Genomic DNA, 24,418 nt, shown 5'->3' with positions numbered 1-24,418 from the left:
CACAGCTCGTGAGTCATTTGAGGAGAGGTTCTGTTCCAGTTTATCCACATAGCCCTTCTTGGCAGCCCTCAGTTCTCTATTCAGGTCATTCCTTGCCCTTCTGTATTCCTCTCGGTTTCCTGACTTGTGCGCGTCCTCCTTGCTTCTGCGCAGTTTTCGTAGTTTTCTTGAGAACCATGGTTTGTCATTAGGATAGAGTTTAAAGGTTTTCGTTGGTATACAATGATTCTTGCAGAAGTTAATGTATGAGGTAACATTGTCTGCCCATTCGTCCAAGTTTGGCGATTCCAGGGTCTGCCAGTCTGTGCAGTCGAAGCAGGCCTGAAGTTGTAGCTTAGCTTCGCTTGACCACACTTTGGAGGATTTAAGGACCGGTTTTGATGTCTCCAGTCGTCTCCTGTAAGTTGGGATCAGGTGGATGAGACAATGATCGGATGACCCCAGTGCTGCCCAAGGGGTAGCTTTGTATGCATCCTTCAAGACCGTGTAGCAGTGGTCCAGTGTGTTTGCATTTCTGGTGGGGCAGGTGACATGCTGGTGGAAGCGGGGAAGCTCATGGCGGAGATTGGCCCTGTTGAAATCGCCCATGACGATGAACAGTGAGTCAGGGAGGGCCGTCTCCCACTGCGTGACAGTGTCGCTGAGTTCGCTCAGGGAAATTTTTACCTCGGCATCAGGTGGGATGTACACTGAATGGCTACAATGTGCCTGCTGACTGTGATGCAGAGGGTCAAAGTTGACCCTCATAGTGCATTATGGGGCGAATCGAACTTCCGCAAAAGTTCGCCTGGTGCAGGCGAACGCGAACCCCCGAAGTTCGCCTGGAACCGTTCGCCGGTGAACCGTTCGCTACACCTCTAACCCTGTACTGATACATTGTATCATCCCACACGCAGCCAGCTTCCTGTAACCTGACACCCTGTACTGTTACATTGTATCATCCCACATGCAGCCAGCTCCCTGTAACCTGACACCCTGTACTGTTAGGCCCGGTTCACATTAGCGGTGGCCATCCGGAATCGCCGTGCCGGAGCCGGACCGCTTGCAGAACGGACGGAACGGACGCACGGCATAGCAATGAAAGCCTATGCGTCCGTTCACATGCGTCCGTTCTGCCGGACCGGAGCCGGACCGGATCCGGGCCGGATCCGGACTCCGGCGTCCGTTCCAACATGCGCTATTTTTTTGGTCCGGCTCCTCCGGCAGCCGTATCCGGGGCGGAGCCGGACTGCACCATCCGGCCAATACAAAGCAATGAGAGCCGGAGAGCGCACAACACACTGGCTACAAAAACCGGACGTTCTACCCCACTTCCTATGCATTTTGGATGGGGACCACATGGGCCCAGCGTTCAAAGAGTGGGGCAGCAGCGATTTCATGCTGGAGCTCTTTTTGGCAGCAACATGTCTGATATGTCTGACAAGGAGGCGAACAACAGGAAGGAGAGAATTCCCAGGTTTACGAGTAAAAAATGCCTGGATCCATGGTCCCAACTGCAGTCTCTGTATCCACGGATGGTCTCCACACGTCCACCTGTCTCCAACAATGACCCCAGACCCTTCTGCTGACCTCCCAGACCCCAGGTATTTACAGGATGTGTATCTCCTTAAGAAACCGGATCCGGACCGCAACCGTGTTCACACCGCACGGAAACCGGATGCAAACGGACCGGATCCGGACCGGATCCGGATAGGAACTGTACGGATCAGGTCCGGTCCAGATACGGTGCGGTCCGGACATCCGGTGCGGTTTTTACTAAACCGCAAGTGTGAACGGGGCCTAACATTGTATCATCCCACACGCAGCCAGCTCCCTGTAACCTGACACCCTGTACTGTTACATTGTATCAGCCCACACTCAGCCAGCTCCGTGTAACCTGACACCCTGTACTGTTACATTGTATCAGCCCACACGCAGCCAGCTCCCTGTAACCTGACACCCTGTACTGTTACATTGTATCAGCCCACACTCAGCCAGCTCCCTGTAACCTGACACCCTGTACTGTTACATTGTATCATCCCACATGCAGCCAGCTCCCTGTAACCTGACACCCTGTACTGTTACATTGTATCATCCCACACGCAGCCAGCTCCCTGTAACCTGACACCCTGTACTGTTACATTGTATCATCCCACACGCAGCCAGCTCCCTGTAACCTGACACCCTGTACTGTTACATTGTATCATCCCACACGCAGCCAGCTCCCTGTAACCTGACACCCTGTACTGTTACATTGTATCAGCCCACACTCAGCCAGCTCCCTGTAACCTGACACCCTGTACTGTTACATTGTATCATCCCACATGCAGCCAGCTCCCTGTAACCTGACACCCTGTACTGTTACATTGTATCATCCCACACGCAGCCAGCTCCCTGTAACCTGACACCCTGTACTGTTACATTGTATCATCCCACACGCAGCCAGCTCCCTGTAACCTGACACCCTGTACTGTTACATTGTATCATCCCACACGCAGCCAGCTCCCTGTAACCTGACACCCTGTACTGTTACATTGTATCATCCCACACGCAGCCAGCTCCCTGTAACCTGACACCCTGTACTGTTACATTGTATCATCCCACACGCAGCCAGCTCCCTGTAACCTGACACCCTGTACTGTTACATTGTATCATCCCACACGCAGCCAGCTCCCTGTAACCTGACACCCTGTACTGTTACATTGTATCATCCCACACGCAGCCAGCTCCCTGTAACCTGACACCCTGTACTGTTACATTGTATCAGCCCACACTCAGCCAGCTCCCTGTAACCTGACACCCTGTACTGTTACATTGTATCATCCCACATGCAGCCAGCTCCCTGTAACCTGACACCCTGTACTGTTACATTGTATCATCCCACACGCAGCCAGCTCCCTGTAACCTGACACCCTGTACTGTTACATTGTATCATCCCACACGCAGCCAGCTCCCTGTAACCTGACACCCTGTACTGTTACATTGTATCATCCCACACGCAGCCAGCTCCCTGTAACCTGACACCCATGGCTGAACAAGTGTTCCCTCTGAGCCAAGCTGAAAACACTGAGGATCAGCAAATGCCTGACACTCTGCTGCAAGAGGAAAATGCAGATATAATGACAGAAGAAAGTGTCAGACCTAAACGTATAACCAAACTTTCTTGGAAATCTAAAGAAAACTTTGAAGTTACTATGGAGGAGTTCTCAGTTGATCTAACACACCTCTGGGAGAGGACTGTGCATTACATGTCTGAAGTCACACAGCCTAGCCAGAGAGTACTGCAACCAGAGGGCGCTCTCTTACACTTCAAGTCTGCATATGAAAGTTATCAGGGGCTCTGCACTAAGTTAGAGTGACCATATTTTTGTGGGTCCAACCTGGGACGGGGGGGGGGGGGGGGGGGGCGTGGGGGGGGGGGGGCGGCGCGCATAGCGCGCCGCGGCGAAAAGTGGGAAGGAGTGAGGAGCACGCAGCGGCGAAGACTGGGGGAGGGGGGCTGCGCGCCGCGCCGAAAAAATGGGCGTGGCCATGACATTGTATGGGCGGAGCTAACGTAATGATGTAACAGCGAGGCATAAGAAAGCAGTGTTTACGCCATGATGTGGACAAACGAGACTTTGTATCATGGGTGTGCAGAAACTGTGTGATGCTAATAGTATACCGTAACCACAAAGCAGCAAACATAGCCATCTATGACCATTAAATAATAAATGCAGTAACAGTTACCCCGGACACCAGAAAATAAACGCAATAGGCAACATGTCAGTATAAAATAAATGCAATGCGGGCAAACATGTCAGTACAAAATAAACGCAATGCGGGCAACATGTCAGTACAAAATAAACGCACTGCAAGCAAACATTTCACCAGAAAAGAAACGCACTGCGGCCAAACATTTCACCAGAAAAGAAACGCACTGCGGGCAAACATTTCACCAGAAAAGAAACGCACTGCGGCCAAACATTTCACCAGAAAAGAAACGCACTGCGGGCAAACATTTCACCAGAAAAGAAACGCACTGCGGCCAAACATTTCACCAGAAAAGAAACGCAATGCGGGCAAACATTTCGCCAGAAAAGAAACGCACTGCGGGCAAACATTTCGCCAGAAAAGAAACGCAATGCGGGCAAACATTTCGCCAGAAAAGAAACGCACTGCGGGCAAACATTTCGCCAGAAAAGAAACGCACTGCGGGCAAACATTTCGCCAGAAAAGAAACGCACTGCGGCCAAACATTTCACCAGAAAAGAAACGCAATGCGGCAAACATTTCGCCAGAAAAGAAACGCACTGCGGCAAACATTTCGCCAGAAAAGAAACAATGCGGGCAAACATTTCACCTGGAAAAGAAACAATGCGGGCAAACATTTCACCTGGAAAAGAAACAATGCGGGCAAACATTTCACCTGGAAAAGAAACAATGCGGGCAAACATTTCACCTGGAAAAGAAACAATGCGGGCAAACATTTCACCTGGAAAAGAAACAATGCGGGCAAACATTTCACCTGGAAAAGAAACAATGCGGGCAAACATTTCACTTGGAAAAGAAAGCATTTACTCACCTGGCAGAAGTGTCCGGCCTCTGGCGCGCTGCTCCGTCCCGGGACCGTCTTCCTCCTCCTGCTCTTCTCTCCAGCGCTGACAGGGCTATGGCAAGATGGCGCCCGAAGCCCTGTACTAGTGACACAAATAGGTCTCCAGTACAGGGCTCCGGCAGCCATCTTGCCGTAGCCCTGCTCGCCTGCCGGTGTCGGAAACAGACACCGGAAGAGGAGGCTGGAGCGGGGCTGCGGGCAATGAACTGGCACGGCGTCTATAGACGCCGCTGCCAGTTCATTGAGGAGAGAGTGGCCAGAGCCCCGAGGCCGGGACGTCCCGCTGCTGAAAGCGGGACGTTTCCCGGGACCTCATTAAGCCTGGGACAGCGGACCCCGAATCCGGGACGTGTCCCGGGCAATCCGGGACGTCTGGTCACTCTAACTAAGTACACGTCATTCCTAAGGAGCACAAACACAGAAGAATCTTTAGAATAACTTAGGCCCCGTTCACACTTGCGTTTTGGCATGCAAACGGACCAGATCCGGATCGTATCAGGACCTGATCCGGATTGGAACCATACGGTTCCGATCCAGATCCGATCCGGACCGTTTGCATCAGGACTGTATCAGGCTGCCATCCGGATCTGGATCGTAAAAAAATAACAAAATACCTTTAAAGTTGTTGGGGTCTGCAGAAGGTGCACCTGTACAATCAGGTCCTCCGCTGTAGGCCTCACCTCCACCTCCGACATTCTGCCAAACAGCTCCAGCCCGTCTGTCACTGCTGCTCCACTCCAGACATGCTGGGCCCATGTGTCCCCATCCGAAATGGCCGCTATGATATGCATAGGGAGTGGGGTAGAATGTCAGGTGTTTGTCTCCAGTGTGTTCTGTGCTTTCCGTTCCCCATAGGTTTCCACATCCGCATGGTGCAGTCAGGATCCGGTCCGGGTGCGTGGGCCGGATGATCCGGACCCAAAAAATAGCGCATGTTGGAAAAGCCTCCGGAGTCCGGATCCGATCCGGCTCCGTTCTGTACGGAACGTATGCATGTGAACGTCCGCATAGACTTTGCATTGCTATGCGGAACGTACGTTCCGTTTGTACAGTATACGGTCCGGATCCGATCAGGTGGATCCGGACAGGGAACTCTAATGTGAACCGGGCCGAAAAAGGTTTGAACATCTGAACCAGGAGAGAAATATAAAGGTGTCTACAACTAAAGCTAATGTAGAGGCAAGAATTACACAGCTGCAAAAAAAACTGCATCTCATCGCTCCACATCTACTAGACACACTAAGAGATCTTCAAGATCATCCCACTCAAGAAGTTCCACCCTTAGTGAACTTGTAAGGGCTCGTGCAGAGGTAGAGGCTGCCAAGGTGTGAGAAATGGAGGCAGAGGCTGCCCACAGGAAAGCAGAAATGGAGGCAGAAGCTTCCCGCAAGAAAGCAGAAATGGAGGCAGAAGCTTCCAGCAAGAAAGCAGAAATGGAGGCAGAAGCTTCCCGCAAGAAAGAAGAAATGGAGGCAGAAGCTTCCCGCAAGAAAGCAGAAATGGAGGCAGAAGCTTCCCGCAAGAAAGCAGAAATGGAGGCAGAAGCTTCCCGCAAGAAAGAAGAAATGGAGGCAGAAGCTTCCCGCAGGAAAGCAGAAATGGAGGCAGAAGCTTCCCGCAAGAAAGCAGAAATGGAGGCAGAAGCTTCCCACAAGAAAGCAGAAATGGAAGCAGAAGCTTCCCACAAGAAAGCAGAAATGGAGGCAGAAGCTGCCCACAAGAAAGCAGAAATGGAAGCAGAAGCTGCCCGCAAGAAAGCAGAAATGGAAGCAGAAGCTGCCCACGAGTAAGCAGGAATGGAGGCAGAAGCTGCCCGCAAGAAAGCAGAAATGGAGGCAGAAGCTGCCCGCAAGAAAGCAGAAATGGAGGCAGAAGCTTCCCACAGAAGAGCAGAAATGGAGGCAGAAGCTTCCCGCAAGAAAGCAGAAATGGAGGCAGAAGCTTCCCGCAGGAAAGAAGAAATGGAGGCAGAAGCTTCCCACAGGAAAGCAGAAATGGAGGCAGAAGCTTCCCGCAGGAAAGAAGAAATGGAGGCAGAAGCTTCCCACAGGAAAGCAGAAATGGAGGCAGAAGCTGCCCACAGGAAAGCAGAAATGGAGGCAGAAGCTGCCCGCAAGAAAGCAGAAATGGAGGCAGAAGCTTCCCGCAAGAAGACAGAAATGGAGGCAGAAGCTTCCCGCAAGAAAGCAGAAATGGAGGCAGAAGCTGCCCACAAGAAAGCAGAAATGGAGGCAGAAGCTGCCCACAAGAAAGCAGAAATGGAGGCAGAAGCTTCCCACAAGAAAGCAGAAATGGAGGCAGAAGCTTCCCACAAGAAAGCAGAAATGGAGGCAGAAGCTTCCCACAAGAAAGCAGAAATGGAGGTAGAAGCTTCCCGCAAGAAAGCAGAAATGGAGTCAGAAGCTTCCCACACGAAAGCAGAAATGGAGGCAGAAGCTGCCCACAAGAAAGCAGAAATGGAGGCAGAAGCTGCCCACAAGAAAGCAGAAATGGAGGCAGAAGCTTCCCACAGGAAAAAAGGAATGGAGGCAGAAGCTTCCCGCAAGAAAGCAGAAATTGAGGCAGAAGCTTCCCACAAGAAAGCAGAAATGGAGGCAGAAGCTGCCCACAAGAAAGCAGAAATGGAGGCAGAAGCTGCCCACAAGAAAGCAGAAATGGAGGCAGAAGCTTCCCGCAAGAAAGCAGAAATGGAGGCAGAAGCTTCCCACAGCAAAAAAGAAATGGAGGCAGAAGCTTCCCGCAAGAAAGCAGAAATGGAGGCAGAAGCATTTTGCAAGAAAACAGAAATGGAGGCAGAAGCTTCCCGCAAGAAAGCAGAAATGGAGGCAGAAGCTTCCCGCAAGAAAGCAGAAATGGAGGCAGAAGCTGCCCGCAAGAAAGCAGAAATGGAGGCAGAAGCTGCCCACAAGAAAGCAGAAATGGAGGCAGAAGCTTCCCGCAAGAAAGCAGAAATGGTGGCAGAAGCTTCCCGCAAGAAAGCAGAAATAGAGGCAAAAGCTGCACACAAGAAAGCAGAAATGGAGGCAGAAGCTGCCCACAAGAAAGCAGAAATGGAGGCAGAAGCTTCCCGCAAGAAAGCAGAAATGGAGGCAGAAGCTTCCCACAGCAAAAAAGAAATGGAGGCAGAAGCTTGCCGCAAGAAAGCAGAAATGGAGGCAGAAGCTTCTCGCAAGAAAGCAGAAATGGAGGCAGAAGCTTCCCGCAAGAAAGCAGAAATGGAGGCAGAAGCTTCCTGCAAGAAAGCAGAAATGGAGGCAGAAGCTGCCCGCAAGAAAGCAGAAATGGAGGCAGAAGCTGCCCACAAGAAAGCAGAAATGGAATCAGAAGCTTCCCGCAAGAAAGCAGAAATGGTGGCAGAAGCTGCCCGCAAGAAAGCAGAAATGGAGGCAGAAGCTTCCCGCAGGAAAGCAGAAATGGAGGCAGAAGCTTCCCGCAAGAAAGCAGAAATGGAGGCAGAAGCTTCCCACAGGAAAGCAGAAATGGAGGCAGAAGCTTCCCACAGGAAAGCAGAAATGGAGGCAGAAGCTTCCCGCAAGAAAGCAGAAATGGAGGCAGAAGCTTCCCGCAAGAAAGCAGAAATGGAGGCAGAAGCTGCCCGCAAGAAAGCAGAAATGGAGGCAGAAGTTTCCCGCAAGAAAGCAGAAATGGTGGCAGAAGCTGCCCGCAAGAAAGCAGAAATGGAGGCAGAAGCTTCCTACAGGAAAGCAGAAATGGAGGCAGAAGCTTCCCGCAAGAAAGCAGAAATGGAGGCAGAAGCTTCCCGCAAGAAAGCAGAAATGGAGGCAGAAGCTGCCCGCAAGAAAGCAGAAATGGAGGCAGAAGCTGCCCACAAGAAAGTAGAAATGGAGGCAGAAGCTTCCCGCAAGAAAGCAGAAATGGTGGCAGAAGCTGCCCGCAAGAAAGCAGAAATGGAGGCAGAAGCTTCCCACAGGAAAGCAGAAATGGAGGCAGAAGCTGCCCACAGGAAAACAGAAATGGAGGCTGAAGCTTCCCGCAAGAAAGCAGAAATGGAGGCAGAAGCTTCCCACAAGAAAGCAGAAATGGAGGCAGAAGCTTGCCACAGGAAAACAGAAATGGAGGACGAAGCTTCTCGCAAGAAAGCAGAAATGGAGGCAGAAGCTTCCCGCAAGAAAGCAAAAATGGTGGCATAAGCTTCCCGCAAGAAAGCAGAGATGGAGGCAGAAGCTTCCCACAGGAAAGCAGAAATGGAGGCTGAAGCTTTCCGCAAAAAAGCAGAAATGGAGGTTGAAACTGCCCGCAAGAAAGCAGAAATGGAGGCAGAAGCTTCCCGCAAGAAAGCAGAAATGGAGGCAGAAGCTTCCTGCAAGAAAGCAGAAATGGAGGCAGAAGCTGCCCGCAAGAAAGCAGAAATGGAGGCAGAAGCTGCCCACAAGAAAGCAGAAATGGAATCAGAAGCTTCCCGCAAGAAAGCAGAAATGGTGGCAGAAGCTGCCCGCAAGAAAGCAGAAATGGAGGCAGAAGCTTCCCGAAGGAAAGCAGAAATGGAGGCAGAAGCTTCCCGCAAAAAGCAGAAATGGAGGCAGAAGCTTCCCACAGGAAAGCAGAAATGGAGGCAGAAGCTTCCCACAGGAAAGCAGAAATGGAGGCAGAAGCTTCCCGCAAGAAATCAGAAATGGAGGCAGAAGCTTCCCGCAAGAAAGCAGAAATGGAGGCAGAAGCTGCCCGCAAGAAAGCAGAAATGGAGGCAGAAGTATCCCGCAAGAAAGCAGAAATAGTGGCAGAAGCTGCACCGCAAGAAAGCAGAAATGGAGGCAGAAGCTTCCTACAGGAAAGCAGAAATGGAGGCAGAAGCTTCCCGCAAGAAAGCAGAAATGGAGGCAGAAGCTTCCCACAGGAAAGCAGAAATGGAGGCAGAAGCTTTCCGCAGGAAAAAAGAAATGGAGGCAGAAGCTTCCCGCAAGAAAGCAGAAATGGAGGCAGAAGCTTCCTGCAAGAAAGCAGAAATGGAGGCAGAAGCTGCCCGCAAGAAAGCAGAAATGGAGGCAGAAGCTGCCCACAAGAAAGCAGAAATGGAATCAAAAGCTTCCCGCAAGAAAGCAGAAATGGTGGCAGAAGCTGCCCGCAAGAAAGCAGAAATGGAGGCAGAAGCTTCCCGAAGGAAAGCAGAAATGGAGGCAGAAGCTTCCCGCAAGAAAGCAGAAATGGAGGCAGAAGCTTCCCACAGGAAAGCAGAAATGGAGGCAGAAGCTTCCCACAGGAAAGCAGAAATGGAGGCAGAAGCTTCCCGCAAGAAAGCAGAAATGGAGGCAGAAGCTTCCCGCAAGAAAGCAGAAATGGAGGCAGAAGCTGCCCGCAAGAAAGCAGAAATGGAGGCAGAAGCTGCCCGCAAGAAAGCAGAAATGGAGGCAGAAGTTTCCCGCAAGAAAGCAGAAATGGTGGCAGAAGCTGCCCGCAAGAAAGCAGAAATGGAGGCAGAAGCTTCCTACAGGAAAGCAGAAATGGAGGAAGAAGCTTCCCGCAAGAAAGCAGAAATGGAGGCAGAAGCTTCCCACAGGAAAGCAGAAATGGAGGCAGAAGCTTCCCGCAGGAAAAAAGAAATGGAGGCAGAAGCTTCAAGCAAGAAAGCAGAAATGGAGGCAGAAGCTTCCCACAAGAAAGCAGAAATGGAGGCAGAAGCTTCCCACAGGAAAAAAGAAATGGAGGCAGAAGCTTCCCGCAAGAAAGCAGAAATGGAGGCAGAAGCTTCCCGCAAGAAAGCAGAAATGGAGGCAGAAGCTTCCCGCAAGAAAGCAGAAATGGAGGCAGAAGCTTCCCGCAAAAAAGCAGAAATGGAGGCAGAAGCTGCCCGCAAGAAAGCAGAAATGGAGGCAGAAGCTGCCCACAAGAAAGCAGAAATGGAGGCAGAAGCTTCCCGCAAGAAAGCAGAAATGGTGGCAGAAGCTGCCCGCAAGAAAGCAGAAATGGAGGCAGAAGCTTCCCACAGGAAAGCAGAAATGGAGGCAGAAGCTTCCCGCAAGAAAGCAGAAATGGAGGCAGAAGCTTCCCACAGGAAAGCAGAAATGGAGGCAGAAGCTTCCCACAGGAAAGCAGAAATGGAGGCAGAAGCTGCCCACAGGAAAACAAAAATGGAGGCAGAAGCTTCCCGCAGGAAAGCAGAAATAGAGGCAGAAGCTTCCCGCAAGAAAACAGAAATGGAGGCTGAAGCTTCCCGCAAGAAAGCAGAAATGGAGGCAGAAGCTTCCCACAAGAAAGCAGAAATGGAGGCAGAAGCTTGCCACAGGAAAACAGAAATGGGGGACGAAGCTTCTCGCAAGAAAGCAGAAATGGAGGCAGAAGCTTCCCGCAAGAAAGCAGAAATGGAGGCAGAAGCTGCCCGCAAGAAAGCAGAAATGGTGGCATAAGCTTCCCGCAAGAAAGCAGAGATGGAGGCAGAAGCTTCCCACAGGAAAGCAGAAATGGAGGCTGAAGCTTCCCGCAAAAAAGCAGAAATGGAGGCTGAAGCTGCCAGCAAGAAAGCAGAAATGGAGGCAGAAGCTTCCCGCAAGAAAGCAGAAATGGAGGCAGAAGCTTCCCGCAAGAAAGCAGAAATAGAGGCAGAAGCTGCCCGCAGGAAAGAAGAAATGGAGGCAGAAGCTTCCCACAGGAAAGCAGAAATGGAGGCAGAAGCTTCCCGCAGGAAAGAAGAAATGGAGGCAGAAGCTTCCCACAGGAAAGCAGAAATGGAGGCAGAAGCTGCCCGCAAGAAAGCAGAAATGGAGGCAGAAGCTTCCCGCAAGAAAACAGAAATGGAGGCAGAAGCTTCCTGCAAGAAAGCAGAAATGGAGGCAGAAGCTTCCCACAGGAAATCAGAAATGGAGGCAGAAGCTTCCCGCAAGAAAACAGAAATGGAGGCAGAAGCTTCCCGCACGAAAGCAGAAATGGAGGCAGAAGCTTCCCGCAAGAAAGCAGAAATGGAGGTAGAAGCTTCCCGCAAGAAAGCAGAAATAGAGGCAGAAGCTTCCCGCAAGAAAGCAGAAATGGAGGCAGAAGCTGCCCGCAAGAAAGCAGAAATGGAGGCAGAAGCTTCCCACAAGAAAGCAGAAATGGAGGCAGAAGCTGCCCACAAGAAAGCAGAAATGGAGGCAGAAGCTTCCCACAGGTAAAAAGAAATGGAGGTAGAAGCTTCCCACAGGAAAGCAGAAATGGAGGCAGAAGCTTCCCGCAGGAAAGAAGAAATGGAGGCAAAAGCTTCCCGCAAGAAAACAGAAATGGAGGCAGAAGCTTCCTGCAAGAAAGCAGAAATGGAGGCAGAAGCTTCCCACAGGAAAGCATAAATGGAGGCAGAAGCTTCCCGGAAGAAAACAGAAATGGATGCAGAAGCTTCCCGCAAGAAAGCAGAAATGGAGGCAGAAGCTTCCTGCAAGAAAGCAGAAATGGAGGTAGAAGCTTCCCGCAAGAAAGCAGAAATGGAGGCAGAAGCTTCCCGCAAGAAAGCAGAAATGGAGGCAGAAGCTGCCCAAAAGAAAGCAGAAATGGAGGCAGAAGCTGCCCACAAGAAAGCAGAAATGGAGGCAGAAGCTTCCCACAGGGAAAAGAAATGGAGGTAGAAGCTTCCCACAGGAAAGCAGAAATGGAGGCAGAAGCTTCCCGCAGGAAAGAAATAATGGAGGCAAAAGCTTCCCGCAAGAAAACAGAAATGGAGGCAGAAGCTTCCTGCAAGAAAGCAGAAATGGAGGCAGAAGCTTCCCACAGGAAAGCATAAATGGAGGCAGAAGCTGCCCGGAAGAAAACAGAAATGGATGCAGAAGCTTCCCGCAAGAAAGCAGAAATGGAGGCAGAAGCTTCCCGCAAGAAAGCAGAAATGGAGGCAGAAGCTGCCCGCAAGAAAGCAGAAATGGAGGCAGAAGCTTCCCGCAAGAAAACAGAAATGGAGGCAGAAGCTTCCTGCAAGAAAGCAGAAATGGAGGCAGAAGCTTCCCACAGGAAATCAGAAATGGAGGCAGAAGCTTCCCGCAAGAAAACAGAAATGGAGGCAGAAGCTTCCCGCACGAAAGCAGAAATGGAGGCAGAAGCTTCCCGCAAGAAAGCAGAAATGGAGGTAGAAGCTTCCCGCAAGAAAGCAGAAATAGAGGGAGAAGCTTCCCGCAAGAAAGCAGAAATGGAGGCAGAAGCTGCCCGCAAGAAAGCAGAAATGGAGGCAGAAGCTTCCCGCAAGAAAGCAGAAATGGAGGCAGAAGCTGCCCACAAGAAAGCAGAAATGGAGGCAGAAGCTTCCCACAGGTAAAAAGAAATGGAGGTAGAAGCTTCCCACAGGAAAGCAGAAATGGAGGCAGAAGCTTCCCGCAGGAAAGAAGAAATGGAGGCAAAAGCTTCCCGCAAGAAAACAGAAATGGAGGCAGAAGCTTCCTGCAAGAAAGCAGAAATGGAGGCAGAAGCTTCCCACAGGAAAGCATAAATGGAGCAGAAGCTTCCCGGAAGAAAACAGAAATGGAGGCAGAAGCTTCCTGCAAGAAAGCAGAAATGGAGGCAGAAGCTTCCCACAGGAAATCAGAAATGGAGGCAGAAGCTTCCCGCACGAAAGCAGAAATGGAGGCAGAAGCTTCCCGCAAGAAAGCAGAAATGGAGGTAGAAGCTTCCCGCAAGAAAGCAGAAATAGAGGCAGAAGCTTCCCGCAAGAAAGCAGAAATGGAGGCAGAAGCTGCCCGCAAGAAAGCAGAAATGGAGGCAGAAGCTTCCCGCAAGAAAGCAGAAATGGAGGCAGAAGCTGCCCACAAGAAAGCAGAAATGGAGGCAGAAGCTTCCCACAGGTAAAAAGAAATGGAGGTAGAAGCTTCCCACAGGAAAGCAGAAATGGAGGCAGAAGCTTCCCGCAGGAAAGAAGAAATGGAGGCAAAAGCTTCCCGCAAGAAAACAGAAATGGAGGCAGAAGCTTCCTGCAAGAAAGCAGAAATGGAGGCAGAAGCTTCCCACAGGAAAGCATAAATGGAGGCAGAAGCTTCCCGGAAGAAAACAGAAATGGATGCAGAAGCTTCCCGCAAGAAAGCAGAAATGGAGGCAGAAGCTTCCTGCAAGAAAGCAGAAATGGAGGTAGAAGCTTCCCGCAAGAAAGCAGAAATGGAGGCAGAAGCTTCCCGCAAGAAAGCAGAAATGGAGGCAGAAGCTGCCCAAAAGAAAGCAGAAATGGAGGCAGAAGCTGCCCACAAGAAAGCAGAAATGGAGGCAGAAGCTTCCAAAAGGGAAAAAGAAATGGAGGTAGAAGCTTCCCACAGGAAAGCAGAAATGGAGGCAGAAGCTTCCCGCAGGAAAGAAGAAATGGAGGCAAAAGCTTCCCGCAAGAAAACAGAAATGGAGGCAGAAGCTTCCTGCAAGAAAGCAGAAATGGAGGCAGAAGCTTCCCACAGGAAAGCATAAATGGAGGCAGAAGCTGCCCGGAAGAAAACAGAAATGGATACAGAAGCTTCCCGCAAGAAAGCAGAAATGGAGGCAGAAGCTTCCCGCAAGAAAGCAGAAATGGAGGCAGAAGCTGCCCGCAAGAAAGCAGAAATGGAGGCAGAAGCTTCCCGCAAGAAAACAGAAATGGAGGCAGAAGCTTCCTGCAAGAAAGCAGAAATGGAGGCAGAAGCTTCCCACAGGAAATCAGAAATGGAGGCAGAAGCTTCCCGCAAGAAAACAGAAATGGAGGCAGAAGCTTCCCGCACGAAAGCAGAAATGGAGGCAGAAGCTTCCCGCAAGAAAGCAGAAATGGAGGTAGAAGCTTCCCGCAAGAAAGCAGAAATAGAGGGAGAAGCTTCCCGCAAGAAAGCAGAAATGGAGGCAGAAGCTGCCCGCAAGAAAGCAGAAATGGAGGCAGAAGCTTCCCGCAAGAAAGCAGAAATGGAGGCAGAAGCTTCCCGCAAGAAAGCAGAAATGGAGGCAGAAGCTTCCCGCAAGAAAGCAGAAATGGAGGCAGAAGCTGCCCACAAGAAAGCAGAAATGGAGGCAGAAGCTTCCCGGAGGAAAGAAGAAATGGAGGCAGAAGCTTCCCACAGGAAAGCAGAAATGGAGGCAGAAGCTGCCCGCAAGAATCAGAAATGGAGGCAGAAGCTTCCCGCAAGAAAACAGAAATGGAGGCAGAAGCTTCCTGCAAGAAAGCAGAAATGGAGGCAGAAGCTTCCCACAGGAAATCAGAAATGGAGGCAGAAGCTTCCCGCAAGAAAACAGAAATGGAGGCAGAAGCTTCCCGCACGAAAGCAGAAATGGAGGCAGAAGCTTCCCGCAAGAAAGCAGAAATGGAGGTAGAAGCTTCCCGCAAGAAAGCAGAAATGGAGGCAGAAGCTTCCCGCAAGAAAGCAGAAATGGAGGCAGAAGCTGCCCGCAAGAAAGCAGAAATGGAGGCAGAAGCTGCCCACAAGAAAGCAGAAATGGAGGCAGAAGCTTCCTACAGGTAAAAAGAAATGGAGGTAGAAGCTTCCCACAGCAAAGCAGAAATGGAGGCAGAAGCTTCCCGCAGGAAAGAAGAAATGGAGGCAGAAGCTTCCCGCAAGAAAACAGAAATGGAGGCAGAAGCTTCCTGCAAGAAAGCAGAAATGGAGGCAGAAGCTTCCCACAGGAAAGCAGAAATGGAGGCAGAAGCTTCCCGGAAGAAAACAGAAATGGATGCAGAAGCTTCCAGCAAGAAAGCAGAAATGGAGGCAGAAGCTTCCCGCAAGAAAGCAGAAATGGAGGTAGAAGCTTCCCGCAAGAAAGCAGAAATGGAGGCAGAAGCTTCCCGCAAGAAAGCAGAAATGGAGGCAGAAGCTGCCCAAAAGAAAGCAGAAATGGAGGCAGAAGCTGCCCACAAGAAAGCAGAAATGGAGGCAGAAGCTTCCCACAGGGAAAAAGAAATGGAGGTAGAAGCTTCCCACAAGAAAGCAGAAATGGAGGCAGAAGCTTCCCACAAGAAAGCAGAAATGGAGGCAGAAGCTTCCCACAAGAAAGCAGAAATGGAGGCAGAAGCTTCCCGCAAGAAAGCAGAAATGGAGGCAGAAGCTTCCCACAGGAAAAAAGAAATGGAGGCAGAAGCTTCCCGCAAGAAAGCAGAAATTGAGGCATAAGCTTCCCACAAGAAAGCAGAAATTGAGGCAGAAGCTGCCCACAAGAAAGCAGAAATGGAGGCAGAAGCTGCCCACAAGAAAGCAGAAATGGAGGCAGAAGCTTCCCGCAAGAAAGCAGAAATGGAGGCAGAAGCTTCCCACAGCAAAAAAGAAATGGAGGCAGAAGCTTCCTGCAAGAAAGCAGAAATGGAGGCAGAAGCTTCCCGCAAGAAAGCAGAAATGGAGGCAGAAGCTGCCCAAAAGAAAGCAGAAATGGAGGCAGAAGCTGCCCACAAGAAAGCAGAAATGGAGGCAGAAGCTTCCCACAGGGAAAAAGAAATGGAGGTAGAAGCTTCCCACAAGAAAGCAGAAATGGAGGCAGAAGCTTCCCACAAGAAAGCAGAAATGGAGGCAGAAGCTTCCCACAAGAAAGCAGAAATGGAGGCAGAAGCTTCCCGCAAGAAAGCAGAAATGGAGGCAGAAGCTTCCCGCAAGAAAGCAGAAATGGAGGCAGAAGCTTCCCACAGGAAAAAAGAAATGGAGGCAGAAGCTGCCCGCAAGAAAGCAGAAATTGAGGCAGAAGCTGCCCACAAGAAAGCAGAAATGGAGGCAGAAGCTGCCCACAAGAAAGCAGAAATGGAGGCAGAAGCTTCCCGCAAGAAAGCAGAAATGGTGGCAGAAGCTTCCCACAGGAAAGCAGAAATGGAGGCAGAAGATTCCCACAGGAAAGCAGAAATGGAGGCAGAAGCTTCCCGCAAGAAAGCAGAAATGGAGGCAGAAGCTTCCCGCAAGAAAGCAGAAATGGAGGCAGAAGCTGCCCGCAAGAAAGCAGAAATGGAGGCAGAAGCTGCCCGCAAGAAAGCAGAAATGGAGGCAGAAGTTTCCCGTAAGAAAGCAGAAATGGAGGCAGAAGCTGCCCGCAAGAAAGCAGAAATGGAGGCAGAAGCTGTCCACAAGAAAACAGAAGTGGAGGCAGAAGCTTCCCGCAAGAAAGCAGAAATGGTGGCAGAAGCTGCCCGCAAGAAAGCAGAAATGGAGGCAGAAGCTTCCTACAGGAAAGCAGAAATGGAGGCAGAAGCTTCCCGCAGGAAAGAAGAAATGGAGGCAGAAGCTGCCCACAGGAAAGCAGAAATGGAGGCAGAAGCTTCCCGCAGGAAAGAAGAAATGGAGGCAGAAGCTTCCCACAGGAAAGCAGAAATGGAGGCAGAAGCTGCCCACAGGAAAGCAGAAATGGAGGCAGAAGCTGCCCGCAAGAAAGCAGAAATGGAGGCAGAAGCTTCCCGCAAGAAAACAGAAATGGAGGCAGAAGCTGACCACAGGAAAGCAGAAATGGAGGCAGAAGCTGCCCACAAGAAAGCAGAAATGGAGGCAGAAGCTGCCCGCAAGAAAGCAGAAATGGTGGCAGAAGCTGCCCGCAAGAAAGCAGAAATGGAGGCAGTAGCTTCCCGCAGGAAAGCGGAAATGGAGGCAGAAGCTTCCCGCAAGAAAGCAGAAATGGAGGCAGAAGCTTCCCACAGGAAAGCAGAAATGGAGGCAGAAGCTTCCCACAGGAAAGCAGAAATGGAGGCAGAAGCTGCCCGCAAGAAAGCAGAAATGGAGGCAGAAGCTTCCCGCAAGAAAGCAGAAATGGAGGCAGAAACTGCCCCCAAGAAAGCAGAAATGGACACAGAAGCTTCCCGCAGGAAAGCGGAAATGGAGGCAGAAGCTTCCCGCAAGAAAGCAGAAATGGAGGCAGAAGCTTCCCACAGGAAAGCAGAAATGGAGGCAGAAGCTGCCCACAGGAAAGCAGAAATGGAGGCAGAAGCTGCCCGCAAGAAAGCAGAAGTGGAGGCAGAAGCTTCCCGCAAGAAAGCAGAAATGGAGGCAGAAGCTGCCCGCAAGAAAGCAGAAATGGAGGCAGAAGCTGCCCACAAGAAAGCAGAAATGGAGGCAGAAGCTTCCCGCAAGACAGCAGAAATGGTGGCAGAAGCTGCCCGCAAGAAAGCAGAAATGGAGGCAGAAGCTTCCCACAGGAAAGCAGAAATGGAGGCAGAAGCTTCCCACAGGAAAGCAGAAATGGAGGCAGAAGCTGCCCGCAAGAAAGCAGAAATGGAGGCAGAAGCTTCCCACAGGAAAGCATAAATGGAGCAGAAGCTTCCCGGAAGAAAACAGAAATGGAGGCAGAAGCTTCCTGCAAGAAAGCAGAAATGGAGGCAGAAGCTTCCCACAGGAAATCAGAAATGGAGGCAGAAGCTTCCCGCACGAAAGCAGAAATGGAGGCAGAAGCTTCCCGCAAGAAAGCAGAAATGGAGGTAGAAGCTTCCCGCAAGAAAGCAGAAATAGAGGCAGAAGCTTCCCGCAAGAAAGCAGAAATGGAGGCAGAAGCTGCCCGCAAGAAAGCAGAAATGGAGGCAGAAGCTTCCCGCAAGAAAGCAGAAATGGAGGCAGAAGCTGCCCACAAGAAAGCAGAAATGGAGGCAGAAGCTTCCCACAGGTAAAAAGAAATGGAGGTAGAAGCTTCCCACAGGAAAGCAGAAATGGAGGCAGAAGCTTCCCGCAGGAAAGAAGAAATGGAGGCAAAAGCTTCCCGCAAGAAAACAGAAATGGAGGCAGAAGCTTCCTGCAAGAAAGCAGAAATGGTGGCAGAAGCTTCCCACAGGAAAGCATAAATGGAGGCAGAAGCTTCCCGGAAGAAAACAGAAATGGATGCAGAAGCTTCCCGCAAGAAAGCAGAAATGGAGGCAGAAGCTTCCTGCAAGAAAGCAGAAATGGAGGTAGAAGCTTCCCGCAAGAAAGCAGAAATGGAGGCAGAAGCTTCCCGCAAGAAAGCAGAAATGGAGGCAGAAGCTGCCCAAAAGAAAGCAGAAATGGAGGCAGAAGCTGCCCACAAGAAAGCAGAAATGGAGGCAGAAGCTTCCAAAAGGGAAAAAGAAATGGAGGTAGAAGCTTCCCACAGGAAAGCAGAAATGGAGGCAGAAGCTTCCCGCAGGAAAGAAGAAATGGAGGCAAAAGCTTCCCGCAAGAAAACAGAAATGGAGGCAGAAGCTTCCTGCAAGAAAGCAGAAATGGAGGCAGAAGCTTCCCACAGGAAAGCATAAATGGAGGCAGAAGCTGCCCGGAAGAAAACAGAAATGGATACAGAAGCTTCCCGCAAGAAAGCAGAAATGGAGGCAGAAGCTTCCCGCAAGAAAGCAGAAATGGAGGCAGAAGCTGCCCGCAAGAAAGCAGAAATGGAGGCAGAAGCTTCCCGCAAGAAAACAGAAATGGAGGCAGAAGCTTCCTGCAAGAAAGCAGAAATGGAGGCAGAAGCTTCATACAGGAAATCAGAAATGGAGGCAGAAGCTTCCCGCAAGAAAACAGAAATGGAGGCAGAAGCTTCCCGCACGAAAGCAGAAATGGAGGCAGAAGCTTCCCGCAAGAAAGCAGAAATGGAGGTAGAAGCTTCCCGCAAGAAAGCAGAAATGGAGGCAGAAGCTTCCCGCAAGAAAGCAGAAATGGAGGCAGAAGCTGCCCGCAAGAAAGCAGAAATGGAGGCAGAAGCTTCCCACAGGTAAAAAGAAATGGAGGTAGAAGCTTCCCACAGGAAAGCAGAAATGGAGGCAGAAGCTTCCCGCAGGAAAGAAGAAATGGAGGCAGAAGCTGCCCACAAGAAAGCAGAAATGGAGGCAGAAGCTTCCCACAGGTAAAAAGAAATGGAGGTAGAAGCTTCCCACAGGAAAGCAGAAATGGAGGCAGAAGCTTCCCGCAGGAAAGAAGAAATGGAGGCAAAAGCTTCCCGCAAGAAAACAGAAATGGAGGCAGAAGCTTCCTGCAAGAAAGCAGAAATGGAGGCAGAAGCTTCCCACAGGAAAGCATAAATGGAGCAGAAGCTTCCCGGAAGAAAACAGAAATGGATGCAGAAGCTTCCCGCAAGAAAGCAGAAATGGAGGCAGAAGCTTCCCGCAAGAAAGCAGAAATGGAGGTAGAAGCTTCCCGCAAGAAAGCAGAAATGGAGGCAGAAGCTTCCCGCAAGAAAGCAGAAATGGAGGCAGAAGCTGCCCAAAAGAAAGCAGAAATGGAGGCAGAAGCTGCCCACAAGAAAGCAGAAATGGAGGCAGAAGCTTCCCACAGGGAAAAAGAAATGGAGGTAGAAGCTTCCCACAGGAAAGCAGAAATGGAGGCAGAAGCTTCCCGCAGGAAAGAAGAAATGGAGGCAAAAGCTTCCCGGAAGAAAACAGAAATGGAGGCAGAAGCTTCCTGCAAGAAAGCAGAAATGGAGGCAGAAGCTTCCCACAGGAAAGCATAAATGGAGGCAGAAGCTTCCCGGAAGAAAACAGAAATGGATGCAGAAGCTTCCCGCAAGAAAGCAGAAATGGAGGCAGAAGCTTCCCGCAAGAAAGCAGAAATGGAGGCAGAAGCTGCCCGCAAGAAAGCAGAAATGGAGGCAGAAGCTTCCCGCAAGAAAACAGAAATGGAGGCAGAAGCTTCCTGCAAGAAAGCAGAAATGGAGGCAGAAGCTTCCCACAGGAAATCAGAAATGGAGGCAGAAGCTTCCCACAAGAAAACAGAAATGGAGGCAGAAGCTTCCCGCACGAAAGCAGAAATGGAGGCAGAAGCTTCCCGCAAGAAAGCAGAAATGGAGGTAGAAGCTTCCCGCAAGAAAGCAGAAATGGAGGCAGAAGCTTCCCGCAAGAAAGCAGAAATGGAGGCAGAAGCTGCCCGCAAGAAAGCAGAAATGGAGGCAGAAGCTTCCCGCAAGAAAGCAGAAATGGAGGCAGAAGCTGCCCACAAGAAAGCAGAAATGGAGGCAGAAGCTTCCCACAGGTAAAAAGAAATGGAGGTAGAAGCTTCCCACAGGAAAGCAGAAATGGAGGCAGAAGCTTCCCGCAGGAAAGAAGAAATGGAGGCAAAAGCTTCCCGCAAGAAAACAGAAATGGAGGCAGAAGCTTCCTGCAAGAAAGCAGAAATGGAGGCAGAAGCTTCCCACAGGAAAGCATAAATGGAGGCAGAAGCTTCCCGGAAGAAAACAGAAATGGATGCAGAAGCTTCCCGCAAGAAAGCAGAAATGGAGGCAGAAGCTTCCCGCAAGAAAGCAGAAATGGAGGTAGAAGCTTCCCGCAAGAAAGCAGAAATGGAGGCAGAAGCTTCCCGCAAGAAAGCAGAAATGGAGGCAGAAGCTGCCCAAAAGAAAGCAGAAATGGAGGCAGAAGCTGCCCACAGGGAAAAAGAAATGGAGGTAGAAGCTTCCCACAAGAAAGCAGAAATGGAGGCAGAAGCTTCCCACAAGAAAGCAGAAATGGAGGCTGAAGCTTCCCACAAGAAAGCAGAAATGGAGGCAGAAGCTTCCCGCAAGAAAGCAGAAATGGAGGAAGAAGCTTCCCACAGGAAAAAAGAAATGGAGGCAGAAGCTTCCCGCAAGAAAGCAGAAATTGAGGCAGAAGCTTCCCACAAGAAAGCAGAAATGGAGGCAGAAGCTGCCCACAAGAAAGCAGAAATGGAGGCAGAAGCTGCCCACAAGAAAGCAGAAATGGAGGCAGAAGCTTCCCACAAGAAAGCAGAAATGGAGGCAGAAGCTTCCCACAGCAAAAAAGAAATGGAGGCAGAAGCTTCCCGCAAGAAAGCAGAAATGGAGGCAGAAGCTTCCCGCAAGAAAGCAGAAATGGAGGCAGAAGCTTCCCGCAAGAAAGCAGAAATGGAGGCAGAAGCTGCCCACAAGAAAGCAGAAATGGAGGCAGAAGCTTCCCACAGGTAAAAAGAAATGGAGGTAGAAGCTTCCCACAGGAAAGCAGAAATGGAGGCAGAAGCTTCCCGCAGGAAAGAAGAAATGGAGGCAAAAGCTTCCCGCAAGAAAACAGAAATGGAGGCAGAAGCTTCCTGCAAGAAAGCAGAAATGGAGGCAGAAGCTTCCCACAGGAAAGCATAAATGGAGCAGAAGCTTCCCGGAAGAAAACAGAAATGGATGCAGAAGCTTCCCGCAAGAAAGCAGAAATGGAGGCAGAAGCTTCCCGCAAGAAAGCAGAAATGGAGGTAGAAGCTTCCCGCGAAAGCAGAAATGGAGGCAGAAGCTTCCCGCAAGAAAGCAGAAATGGAGGCAGAAGCTGCCCAAAAGAAAGCAGAAATGGAGGCAGAAGCTGCCCACAAGAAAGCAGAAATGGAGGCAGAAGCTTCCCACAGGGAAAAAGAAATGGAGGTAGAAGCTTCCCACAGGAAAGCAGAAATGGAGGCAGAAGCTTCCCGCAGGAAAGAAGAAATGGAGGCAAAAACTTCCCGGAAGAAAACAGAAATGGAGGCAGAAGCTTCCTGCAAGAAAGCAGAAATGGAGGCAGAAGCTTCCCACAGGAAAGCATAAATGGAGGCAGAAGCTTCCCGGAAGAAAACAGAAATGGATGCAGAAGCTTCCCGCAAGAAAGCAGAAATGGAGGCAGAAGCTTCCCGCAAGAAAGCAGAAATGGAGGCAGAAGCTGCCCGCAAGAAAGCAGAAATGGAGGCAGAAGCTTCCCGCAAGAAAACAGAAATGGAGGCAGAAGCTTCCTGCAAGAAAGCAGAAATGGAGGCAGAAGCTTCCCACAGGAAATCAGAAATGGAGGCAGAAGCTTCCCACAAGAAAACAGAAATGGAGGCAGAAGCTTCCCGCACGAAAGCAGAAATGGAGGCAGAAGCTTCCCGCAAGAAAGCAGAAATGGAGGTAGAAGCTTCCCGCAAGAAAGCAGAAATGGAGGCAGAAGCTTCCCGCAAGAAAGCAGAAATGGAGGCAGAAGCTGCCCGCAAGAAAGCAGAAATGGAGGCAGAAGCTTCCCGCAAGAAAGCAGAAATGGAGGCAGAAGCTGCCCACAAGAAAGCAGAAATGGAGGCAGAAGCTTCCCACAGGTAAAAAGAAATGGAGGTAGAAGCTTCCCACAGGAAAGCAGAAATGGAGGCAGAAGCTTCCCGCAGGAAAGAAGAAATGGAGGCAAAAGCTTCCCGCAAGAAAACAGAAATGGAGGCAGAAGCTTCCTGCAAGAAAGCAGAAATGGAGGCAGAAGCTTCCCACAGGAAAGCATAAATGGAGGCAGAAGCTTCCCGGAAGAAAACAGAAATGGATGCAGAAGCTTCCCGCAAGAAAGCAGAAATGGAGGCAGAAGCTTCCCGCAAGAAAGCAGAAATGGAGGTAGAAGCTTCCCGCAAGAAAGCAGAAATGGAGGCAGAAGCTTCCCGCAAGAAAGCAGAAATGGAGGCAGAAGCTGCCCAAAAGAAAGCAGAAATGGAGGCAGAAGCTGCCCACAGGGAAAAAGAAATGGAGGTAGAAGCTTCCCACAAGAAAGCAGAAATGGAGGCAGAAGCTTCCCACAAGAAAGCAGAAATGGAGGCTGAAGCTTCCCACAAGAAAGCAGAAATGGAGGCAGAAGCTTCCCGCAAGAAAGCAGAAATGGAGGAAGAAGCTTCCCACAGGAAAAAAGAAATGGAGGCAGAAGCTTCCCGCAAGAAAGCAGAAATTGAGGCAGAAGCTTCCCACAAGAAAGCAGAAATGGAGGCAGAAGCTGCCCACAAGAAAGCAGAAATGGAGGCAGAAGCTGCCCACAAGAAAGCAGAAATGGAGGCAGAAGCTTCCCACAAGAAAGCAGAAATGGAGGCAGAAGCTTCCCACAGCAAAAAAGAAATGGAGGCAGAAGCTTCCCGCAAGAAAGCAGAAATGGAGGCATAAGCTTCCCGCAAGAAAGCAGAAATGGAGGCAGAAGCTTCCCGCAAGAAAGCAGAAATGGAGGCAGAAGCTGCCCGCAAGAAAGCAGAAATGGAGGCAGAAGCTGCCCACAAGAAAGCAGAAATGGAGGCAGAAGCTTCCCGCAAGAAAGCAGAAATGGTGGCAGAAGCTGCCCGCAAGAAAGCAGAAATGGAGGCAGAAGCTTCCCGCAGAAAAGCGGAAATGGAGGCAGAAGCTTCCCGCAAGAAAGCAGAAATGGAGGCAGAAGCTTCCCACAGGAAAGCAGAAATGGAGGCAGAAGCTTCCCACAGGAAAGCAGAAATGGAGGCAGAAGCTTCCCGCAAGAAAGCAGAAATGGAGGCAGAAGCTTCCTGCAAGAAAGCAGAAATGGAGGCAGAAGCTGCCCGCAAGAAAGCAGAAATGGAGGCAGAAGCTGCCCACAAGAAAGCAGAAATGGAATCAGAAGCTTCCCGCAAGAAAGCAGAAATGGTGGCAGAAGCTGCCCGCAAGAAAGCAGAAATGGAGGCAGAAGCTTCCCGCAGGAAAGCAGAAATGGAGGCAGAAGCTTCCCGCAAGAAAGCAGAAATGGAGGCAGAAGCTTCCCACAGGAAAGCAGAAATGGAGGCAGAAGCTTCCCACAGGAAAGCAGAAATGGAGGCAGAAGCTTCCCGCAAGAAAGCAGAAATGGAGGCAGAAGCTTCCCGCAAGAAAGCAGAAATGGAGGCAGAAGCTGCCCGCAAGAAAGCAGAAATGGAGGCAGAAGCTTCCCGGAGGAAAGAAGAAATGGAGGCAGAAGCTTCCCACAGGAAAGCAGAAATGGAGGCAGAAGCTGCCCGCAAGAATCAGAAATGGAGGCAGAAGCTTCCCGCAAGAAAACAGAAATGGAGGCAGAAGCTTCCTGCAAGAAAGCAGAAATGGAGGCAGAAGCTTCCCACAGGAAATCAGAAATGGAGGCAGAAGCTTCCCGCAAGAAAACAGAAATGGAGGCAGAAGCTTCCCGCACGAAAGCAGAAATGGAGGCAGAAGCTTCCCGCAAGAAAGCAGAAATGGAGGTAGAAGCTTCCCGCAAGAAAGCAGAAATGGAGGCAGAAGCTTCCCGCAAGAAAGCAGTAATGGAGGCAGAAGCTGCCCGCAAGAAAGCAGAAATGGAGGCAGAAGCTGCCCACAAGAAAGCAGAAATGGAGGCAGAAGCTTCCTACAGGTAAAAAGAAATGG

At 50.6% G+C, this 24,418-nt stretch overlaps 3 pseudogenes; all 3 read left to right on the top strand.

The window, feature by feature from the left end:
- The first annotated feature begins 6,057 nt into the window (after positions 1–6,057).
- On the top strand, positions 6,058–13,327 carry LOC137560803 (axoneme-associated protein mst101(2)-like; annotated as a pseudogene).
- A 435-nt stretch (positions 13,328–13,762) lies between these two features.
- Positions 13,763–19,232, top strand: LOC137560801 (plectin-like; annotated as a pseudogene).
- Positions 19,233–19,600: 368 nt separating this feature from the next.
- Positions 19,601–24,408, top strand: LOC137560800 (axoneme-associated protein mst101(2)-like; annotated as a pseudogene).
- The last annotated feature ends 10 nt before the right edge of the window (positions 24,409–24,418 follow it).

Source organism: Hyperolius riggenbachi, chromosome 3, assembly GCF_040937935.1.
Source record: "Hyperolius riggenbachi isolate aHypRig1 chromosome 3, aHypRig1.pri, whole genome shotgun sequence".
Lineage (NCBI taxonomy): Eukaryota > Metazoa > Chordata > Amphibia > Anura > Hyperoliidae > Hyperolius > Hyperolius riggenbachi.
This window is presented reverse-complemented; position numbering and strand designations above follow the sequence as displayed.